The 9,298-nt window shown below is 44.2% G+C and overlaps 1 pseudogene; it reads right to left on the bottom strand.

The window, feature by feature from the left end:
- Positions 1-1,667: 1,667 nt before the first annotated feature.
- On the bottom strand, positions 1,668-9,060 carry LOC115158950 (dipeptidyl peptidase 9-like; annotated as a pseudogene).
- Positions 9,061-9,298: the final 238 nt, after the last annotated feature.

Genomic DNA, 9,298 nt, shown 5'->3' with positions numbered 1-9,298 from the left:
GTATAATGCAAACAAAATATCTTGAAGAAAATATCAGTGCGAGTTGTTTTTGCAATGGTTGATTGTTTGGGTGAAATTGGGCCTTAGAAAGTCCTTAGAAAATCGATTGTGACTTATTTTGTCTGGATGCTGCACGTTCCTATAGGTGTACTCTGTGGTTGCACTGAAAAGGGCATAATACAGTATCATAAACAAACATACAGCTCCCCCTAGTGAAATAACTGATAATACACAACTACACTCACCGGACCGTTTATTAGGTACACCCATCTAGTACTGGGTCAGACTCCCCTTAGCATCCAGAACAGCCTGAATTCTTCGGGGCATGGATTCTACAAGTTGGATGCTGACACGATGGCATCACGCAGTTGCTGCAGATTGGACAGCAGTACACCACAGCCACCAGCCTCTACCATTGACACAAGGTAGGATGGGTCCATCATGCTTTCACCAAATTTTAAGTCTGTCATCAGCTTGACGCAAAGAGAACCGGGATTCATCGGACCAGGCAATGCTTTTCCACTCAATTCTCCAGTGTTGGTGATCGCATTCCCAATGGAGTCGTTCTTTTCTTATTTTTAGCTTATAAGAGTGGAACCCGGTGTGTCGTCTGCTGCAATAGCTCATCCGTGACAAGGATCGACGAGTTGTGCGTTCCACTGTTGTACTGCGCCGTTATTTGTCTGTTTGTGGCTCGCCTGTTATCTTGCACGATTTTTCTTCAACCTCTCATTCTCCTTCAACCTCTCATCAACGAGCGGTTTTCGCCCCCAGGACTGCCGCTGACTGGATCTTTTCTGTTTGTCGCACCATTCTCTGTAAACCCTAGACACGGCCGTGCACGAAAAGCCCAGGAGGGAGGCCATTTCTGAGATACTGGATCTGGCGTGCCTGGCACTGACGATCATACCACGCTCAAAGTCGCTTAGGTCACTCGTTTTTTCCATTCTAATGTTCAATCGAACAATAACTGAATGCCTCGATGCCCGTCTGCCTACTTCATATAGCAAGCCACGGCCACGTGACTCACTGTCTGTAGGAGCGATCCATTTTCGTGAACGAGGTACCGTTCACGCCGCAGTGGCCAGGGTATTTGGCTCACCACACAAAACCGTGTAATCCACCATGACGCAAGACAGCACAGTCCAAAGTATTAACAAACTAAAAAAACAAACCAGAAAAACAAGAAGAACAAAAATGGGGATAAGTGCATACGTGTATGTGTTAGCAACGCTTGTGTGTCATCACCAGGTGCAGTCTTAAGCCACTGACGGGAGAATCAAATCAAATTTCAAGTCAAATCAAATGTATTTATATAGCCCTTTTTACATCAGCTGATATCTCAAAGTGCTGTACAGAAACCCAGCCTAAAACCCCAAACAGCAAGCAATGCAGGTGTAGAAGCACGGTGTAGAAGAAACAAAGACACATTTGGTAGTGAGAGTTCCTGGGGTGGAGTTTTGGTATTGAGAGTTCCTGGGGTGGAGTTTTGGTATTGAGAGTTCCTGGGGTGGAGTTTTGGTAGTGAGAGTTCCTGGGGTGGAGTTTTGGTATTGAGAGTTCCTGGGGTGGAGTTTTGGTAGTGAGAGTTCCTGGGGTGGAGTTTTGGTAGTGAGAGTTCCTGGGGTGGAGTTTTGGTATTGAGAGTTCCTGGGGTGGAGTTTTGGTAGTGAGAGTTCCTGGGGTGGAGTTTTGGTATTGAGAGTTCCTGGGGTGGAGTTTTGGTAGTGAGAGTTCCTGGGGTGGAGTTTTGCTAACAGGGTGTGGCACAAAAATCCCAAGTAAAACATTAAATCACTCCAAGACGCTAACAAGCCTGTTCTCAAAATGTTCCGCTTGTTCTTTTTTTTCACTCTTCGTCTTCTTGCAGTCATTGTCCAGTTAAAAACTGACAGGTGACACATTTCTGCTCTCGGCATGGGGGCGGGGTCAGATGATCTCATAGTGCTCTCCAGACTCTGGTCAGCGGATGCTGTGTCTCTCGTTGGGGTAGATCTGAAGAGATGGAGACAAAGGATCAGATATGGAGGAAAGAGAAAGCCCCGGCAAGAAAGCACCGACCTTCCTCATTTCAAAGATGATGTTTATATGCTATGAAAAGATTCCTTTGAAAAAGAAATGAGTCATCCTCGTTTCTTCTTCGTAGTGGGTTGTTTTCGCCAACATTTCAACTAAAGCCTGGGAAACGGTTCCGCCGCACATACTCAATTCTCTTCTCATCACTCTTCATTTTCTACCCTGAAGCCTCACGCAAATAAACACTATAATGTGTGTTGTGTCCCATCTTACATGGAGTGGACATGTAAACAACTAAACCCAATACCCTCCTACCTGTAGCAGATAAGGCTTCCCAGCCCAACAACCAAAAGTGCACATTCTCGTCAAGGAATCCGTGTAAAATAAGTAACCGGTTAGGCCTGGGTAGGAAAACAAAATATTAAAGATAAAGTATTTCCACTCGAATCGAAAATGAGCCTGATCCCTGATCTGTTTATGCTGTATAGCCAACTCCTGTGGTTATTGTCATAAGAGTTGGCTATACAGCACAAACAAGTCTAGGACTAGGCTAATTGAAATGCATTCCAAGCAAGTCTATCCCATCAGCACTATACCAACACAAGGGATGAACAGTGCTGCAGGACAGTGCTGCACAGCTGCACTTTGGAGAGTGCTTACTGCTGCTTTTACTTATTGCCTGTTAAGCACCCTGAGATTGACAGTAAATTGTAATGAACCGTGATGACTCACTCGCTGGGCAGCTTGTCTATGTGCAGGGTCGACCGAGCTGGTCTCGTAACCCTGCTGGTTGTTCTCAGGCAGGTCTATGTAGCGCTCTGTGTAACCCGTGTCGTAAGCCATCCACACAGTCACCTCTATGGCCACCTGGACCAAACAAGGACAGCTCAAATCAAGCAGGCTTAAATGACTTGAGATTGTGAGTCTACAATGTTAACTGGGTAAGAGTGAGGAGTAACCATAGCTACAACCAGTCAAGACCTTGTAGTGTTAAATTCAGGTTTAGAGTCAATATTTTGGGCTTGTTGATTTTACCAGGGCTGGGCTTCATTACTACCCTTTCATGGTTCGAGGTCATAGAACTGTATGGCCTGCCATCACAATATTCTATTTTTTTACACAGAATGCATGTGATGTGAAATTGTGACCTAGTCCAAAAAACAGTCCCCTAAAGCTCTTCAGTGGAAACTTTGAACTTTCACCTCACCTTGAAGATGTTGGGCCTGTAGACAAGGCCCATGAGGGAGAGGAAGCCGCCGTAGGACCAGCCGTGGATGGCCACGCGACTTAGGTCAACAAACTTGTGCTTGTCGGTCACGTACTGCGGCCCCTCCACCTGGCCCTGAGACCCACAGAAAGTGGGAAAGGAATGTCAAGACTCGCATGGACTGTGTCTTGTTCAGAAGGCACGAAATTGGAGAAAACTTTGCTGAAATGGGAACGTACTATCTGGGCTTGTCCAATAAGAACGTCCTTTTTGATGTTGCTCCATTGTGCCTTCCTGAACACAACCCTGCTAATACAGATTAATAAACTGGCAATACAGAAATCACATATTTTGTCAATACCTACAACAATGATGTAGGGTTAGTAGAGATGTAAAGTTGTGCTACCATTTTGTTTTTCAGAGCCCCTCGAACTTGAGGCCTCACCCATCGATGACAACAACAAAGTAGCCTAGTGACGCTAGCGTGTTCAGCCTCAAGTACTTCACTCCTTTTTGCGAGTTATTTACTAACTGCACCTGGAGCACAAACAAAAACACCCACTCAACATTAAAAATATACACCTTTAACATGATCTTTATTTTTATACATTTTTGGATTCCCGAGTGGCACAGCGGTCTAAGGCACTGCATCTCAGTGCTAGAGGCGACACTACTACAGACCCTGGTTCGATTTACTTTGATTTGTCTTGCCGTCCATGTTACCCAATTGGTCATTCTGTAAATATATATTATTTTCTGGAACCATTACGTGTACCCATCTCATTGTTATTTAATTATTAGAGATATACAAATGTTTTTAGCACCCACTGTCACATTCTGACCAGTAAAAGGGGTTATTTGTTATTGTAGTTTGGTCAGGATGTGGCAGGGGTGTGTTTGTTTTGTGTTGTCGGGGTTTTTGGGGTATTGTTCTATGTTCGTATTTCTAGTATTTGTATTTCTATGTTAGTTTTGGGAACGACCTCCAATTAGAAGCAGCTGGTTGTCGTTGCTTCTAATTGGAGGCCATATTTATATGGGTTTATTTTCTCTTGTGTTTGTGGGTGATTGTTCCAGGTATAGTCAAGGTTACCATACAGGACTGTCGTGCGGTTTCTTGTTTTGTTTCAGTGGTCACGTATGACTAAAAATATAAGTATGGACACTTACCACGCTGCATATTGGTCCGATATTTCTTACTCTTCATCAGAAGATGAAACGTATGACAGCCACCATGCGTCATGTCCACAATGGTTATGTGAGGTGAAATGTGTATATTTTGGGATGTGAACACTCAGTGTGTTTGACCTGACGAAGATCCGTTTCGGATGAAAACGTTGTCAATAAAGCGGTGAACTGGGAGCTTTAACAGTGTGCGGGCCTTCTTGTTCTACACTCAATTCCAGGTTGTATCACAACCGGCAGTGATTGGGAGTCCCATAGGGTGGCGCACAATTGTCCCAGCGTCGTCCGAGTTAGGGTTTGGCCGGGGTAGGCCGTCACTGTAAATAAGAATTTGTTCTTAACTGGCTTGCCTAGTTAAATAATAAAATATATAAAATCCCAACTGTCACAAACAGACATTACAGGATAATAACATTTTAATTGAACAAACCTGAGGGCCTCAATACACAAAGAGGATGGTGGGGTGCTTTCTGCCAGGTACAAAGTTGTGTGGTTTGTGCAACATGCCGTATAGCTGGAACCCTGACTTCCCTGGGAAATTACAGATCTCTGGTAGAATGTAATCTCCTTGGCACCATGAGAAACAACATCAATATGATGTCAAATGCATATCACTGTTCATGGTGCTGCTCTTGGGGCAGTTACTAGAGCAGAAGGTGCAGATAGTATTTATGTTGTTGCTCTTAGGCAGTTAGTATAGTAAGGGCAGATACTATTGATGTTGTTTGCCCTTAGGGCACTATAGCAACAGCAGATACTATTGATGTTATATGTTGCTGCCCTTGGGGGAGTGGCTCATTCAAAAACGATGAAGAAGCAACATTGAATTTACAGTGCCATTCCGTTGTCTCAATTTGTGAGGTAAGCGTGTGCTTATTCATGTTAACATATTGTGCATTGATACATTCATGTTTTTGTAGTGAGGGTGAAAAGCCAGTGGAAAAGTGAACACCCCACTGGTTAACGCCACCTCCTCCTTAATCGGGCACTTAGTCATCTGTAGGGAACAACGGTAGATGAAATGAGTTGACCTACCCATTATCAAACATTTATTTTGGGTCGCAGCCGGCCGCGACCGGGAGGCCCATGGGGCGGCGCACAATTGGCCCAGCGTTGTCCAGGTTAGGGAGGATTTGGCCCGGCAGGGATATCCTTGTCTCATCGCGCACTAGCGACTCCTGTGGCGGGCCGGGCGCAGTGCACGCTGACTCTCGCCTCTCCCGAATCCGTACGGGAGTTGCAGCGATGAGACAAGACTGTAACTACTACCAATTGGATGCCACGAAATTGGGGAGGATAAAGGGGTGAATACATTTTTTTATTAAAAAAAAAAAAGATTTTGGAAGGTGCATCCAAGAAAATTGTCTTTTTATTTTATTTATTTTACCTTTATTTAACTAGTCAGTTAAGAACAAATTCTTATTTTCAATGACGGCCTAGGAACAGTGGGTTAACTGCCTTGTTCTGAGTGTAGTCTCTAGCCCACTGGTTGCAGCCCTGTTGTAACAGTGTGGTGACCTTGTACAAATGGCAGAAGCCAGTTTTGGACTCATTCGCCCTGAGGAAGGTGATCTCCTCATCGCTTGTTTGAACAAGAAGATAAAGATGTCATGGACCTGAAACAAAGAAAGAACCGACATAATATGAGCCCTTAGTTGGTTTCAAAGTTCAAGACAACAAAAGCGTTTCATTTCAGCATGTATAATTGGAAGAGAGGTAGGTAACTTAATAACATTCATGTGACAACAAACTAACCAACAAAAAACTACAAGTAACAGCCATTTCCGATACAGGCAAGTAACTACACCTTTGTGCTAATCAGGGCACTGGAAGCAGTCAGGATGATTTATTTTACATACTGAGTTCCATGCTCAGATCTCAAGTCAGAATCTAGGCCTTGGAGCCAAAGCCAGAGTTACTTTAACTCACATTGATCCAGATGTCAGTGATATCCTCATAGATGATGAAGGGTGGACCCCCTCAAGCACAGCCTCCACACTCTCCTCCCTCTGGGCTTGGTCCTGAGTTACGGGGATGAACAGGCCCGGGGGCAGCAGGACCAGCTGGAGCCTCTGCTGACCCCTGTACAGCAGCACTGCCCATGCACTGGACAGAGGAGCAGTGAGATATGTTACACTTATAAGTCAGTATCAAATAATTAGCTGGCTAACATTTCTAAATATCCTCAAAGAAATCCATATTTCCTAGTTCGTAGAGAAAGATTGTCTTGAAATTGAAAGAGTTACTTTATATCCATTTTTCTTTATCAAAGTAAGTCGGCTTAGCTTATTGATCATGCTCCGTGACATAGGCTACCCTTCTGGAGAGAAGAAATGGGTGCGGTTCAACAGATAACCCACCCACACATGGTGGAATAAAACATGTAGAGGAGAGGATCTTGATTGGCTGTTGGTTTCCGGTTGCGGTGTCATTTGCCTTGGCACAGACCTCAAGACAACTGTCACCCACCAGGAGTGGGTAACTTGCCATTTCAGCCCTGCAGGTAGCACAATCGTGTGAGAACTAGTCCAGATTGCTGGTGAGTGTGGGATGGAATGGAACTCCAGGTGGTGCTGGCCTAAGTCACATGATCAGGCTATCATTGTAAATATGCATTTCTTCTTAACTCACATGGTTAAATAAAGCTACAATAAATAAACAAAATTCTAGCAGATGAAACCACAAGGCTTGGCGCCTTTTTAATCTTTACATGCACTTTACTCAATGGTTTATATATAGGAATAATTACACCTTTACATTACAAATACAATCCATTCCATGGCATAGATAGGTTTGGTTAGTTGTGTCTGTTCCAGTCTTTAGAATTAACTATTTGCCGTCTTGTCCAGCCGGCGCGGGCAATGTACTCGAACCCGGGGAACAGGGTAGTGAATGGCAGGACCAGCTCCTTGTCCTGGGTGCTCACAATCTGATGAATAAAAAAAACACAGGCAGATAGGCATTGAGGGACATACAGAATACATAGACCAAAAATATAGAAACAGAAAGCGACATACAGAATATGAATAGACAGACATACGAACACAGTTCAAAACCATGACAACTTATGAAGATGCGTTTACTCTGCCAAGATGGTTGGTTTGGATTTCTGCCAGTTTGAGGGTAATTTGAGGGTAATTTGAGGATTCTTACTCCCTGAGAAGGAAAATTGAGAACAGGGCGACACAAGGTACCCATCTTAGATACCATATCTTATGTGAGACTACTGTCCAATAGCTCAAGTTACTCAAATGTATATTGACGTGTAAAATACAACTCTGCCTAGCCACAATATCCCCCACATGAAAATGTAGATAGTAGCTAATACAATTCAAGAAAAAGTTATGAATCAGTACCAAAAAACAAGGCCATTTGGGGTGGGGGTGAAAGAGCGGACCTGTGCGGGGGTATCTGTAAACGTCAGCCTTGCGCTCCTCCAGGGCTGGGGAGGGAACGTGAATTAACTCCCCCTCTGACTCATCCACCTCCTCGTACAGTAACTGGAGGGTCTTCCCCCCCCCCCCCCATCTGGGTCTGAAAGAGAACGAGACGAACCTACTGAGTTGTTTTATTCAACAGTAAATATGTGCCGAAAGCCAATGTGCTTTGTGTTACAGTGGATTGTAGAATTGCCTAACCTAGTGGACTTGGTCTTCAATAATAAAGATCCTGTTCAGTCAAAAGATATATCTCTGGTAGCGGGAAACAAAGCAGAATAAGGACAAGCATCCCAGAAACATAAAGATAGTCACCTTCAGGAGCAGCTGGCGACCACCAGTAGCCCGTGAAGCAGTCAAACTCCTCCTGGATCACAAGGGTGGCACCTGCAGACGTAGGGTCCCCCTTCACATGATTCAGCCCTAAGAAAGGTAGAGAAGTATGCACTGTCAGAAGACTGCCCTCTGCTGTCCACTTTATTGTTAAAAAATGATGCTGCCCTTTCGTTTGACCTTTCAAGAAACAACTTGATTTAAAAAAATCAAAAATAAAAATATGGTCATCAACACTACATCATACTTTTAAAAGAACACTCTTGTTAGTATATTCACACAGCATTATCTGATGAAAATGTCATGCAAACGAAATGCAGGCCTGTGTGTATCCTCGGTATTAACCCAAAAGTGCACCCTTTCAGATAAGTTGAAGACATTTCATTTAACAGAAATACATCAAATTGATAAATAACAAAACTCTGAAAGTGAATTAGCATCAGTCTCAAAATTGTTTCTTGTGTTAGTACCGTGCCAGTGTAACCGGTGTGAAATGGCTAGCTAGTTAGCGGGGTGCGCCCTAATAACGTTTCAATCGGTGACGTCACTCGCTCTGAGACCTTGAAGTAGTTGTTTTCCTTGGTCTGCAAAAGCCGCAGCATTTGTGGAGCAATAGGTAACGATGCTTCATGGGAGGCAGTTGTTGATGTGTGCAGAGGGTCCCTGGTTCGAGCACAGGTAGGGGTGAGGAGAGGGATGGAAGCAATAATGTTACACAAACCTTTATGGCAGTAGGTGAGTCTCCTCTCCTCCCCGGTCTCAATGCTGACCACCCACAGGTCATTGTTGTTGATAAAGGCCAAGGAGGTGGGGGTCCCCTAGGGAGATCTTGGGGTCCATGCGAGTGCCTGACCATTGTGTCTTAATCTCTACAGGTTTCATGGAGGACACCTGCTAAACACGACACAGACTTTCAGGGATTAAGACTTGCAATGCTACAGTTAGGTTTGTTAGCAGAGTGCCTACCAGTATTTTCTAGCACAAGCACTTGTTGGTGGGCACTTTGTACAGTTCTTTCCTTTAACAATGCACAAAGTGCTCTGTACACTTCTTAATTTTCACAATGTACAAGTTCCGAACACCTAAAATGGAGACATTGGATTGCTTTGATAAAGTCCTG

This window comes from Salmo trutta, chromosome 22 (assembly GCF_901001165.1).
Source record: "Salmo trutta chromosome 22, fSalTru1.1, whole genome shotgun sequence".
NCBI lineage: Eukaryota > Metazoa > Chordata > Actinopteri > Salmoniformes > Salmonidae > Salmo > Salmo trutta.
This window is presented reverse-complemented; position numbering and strand designations above follow the sequence as displayed.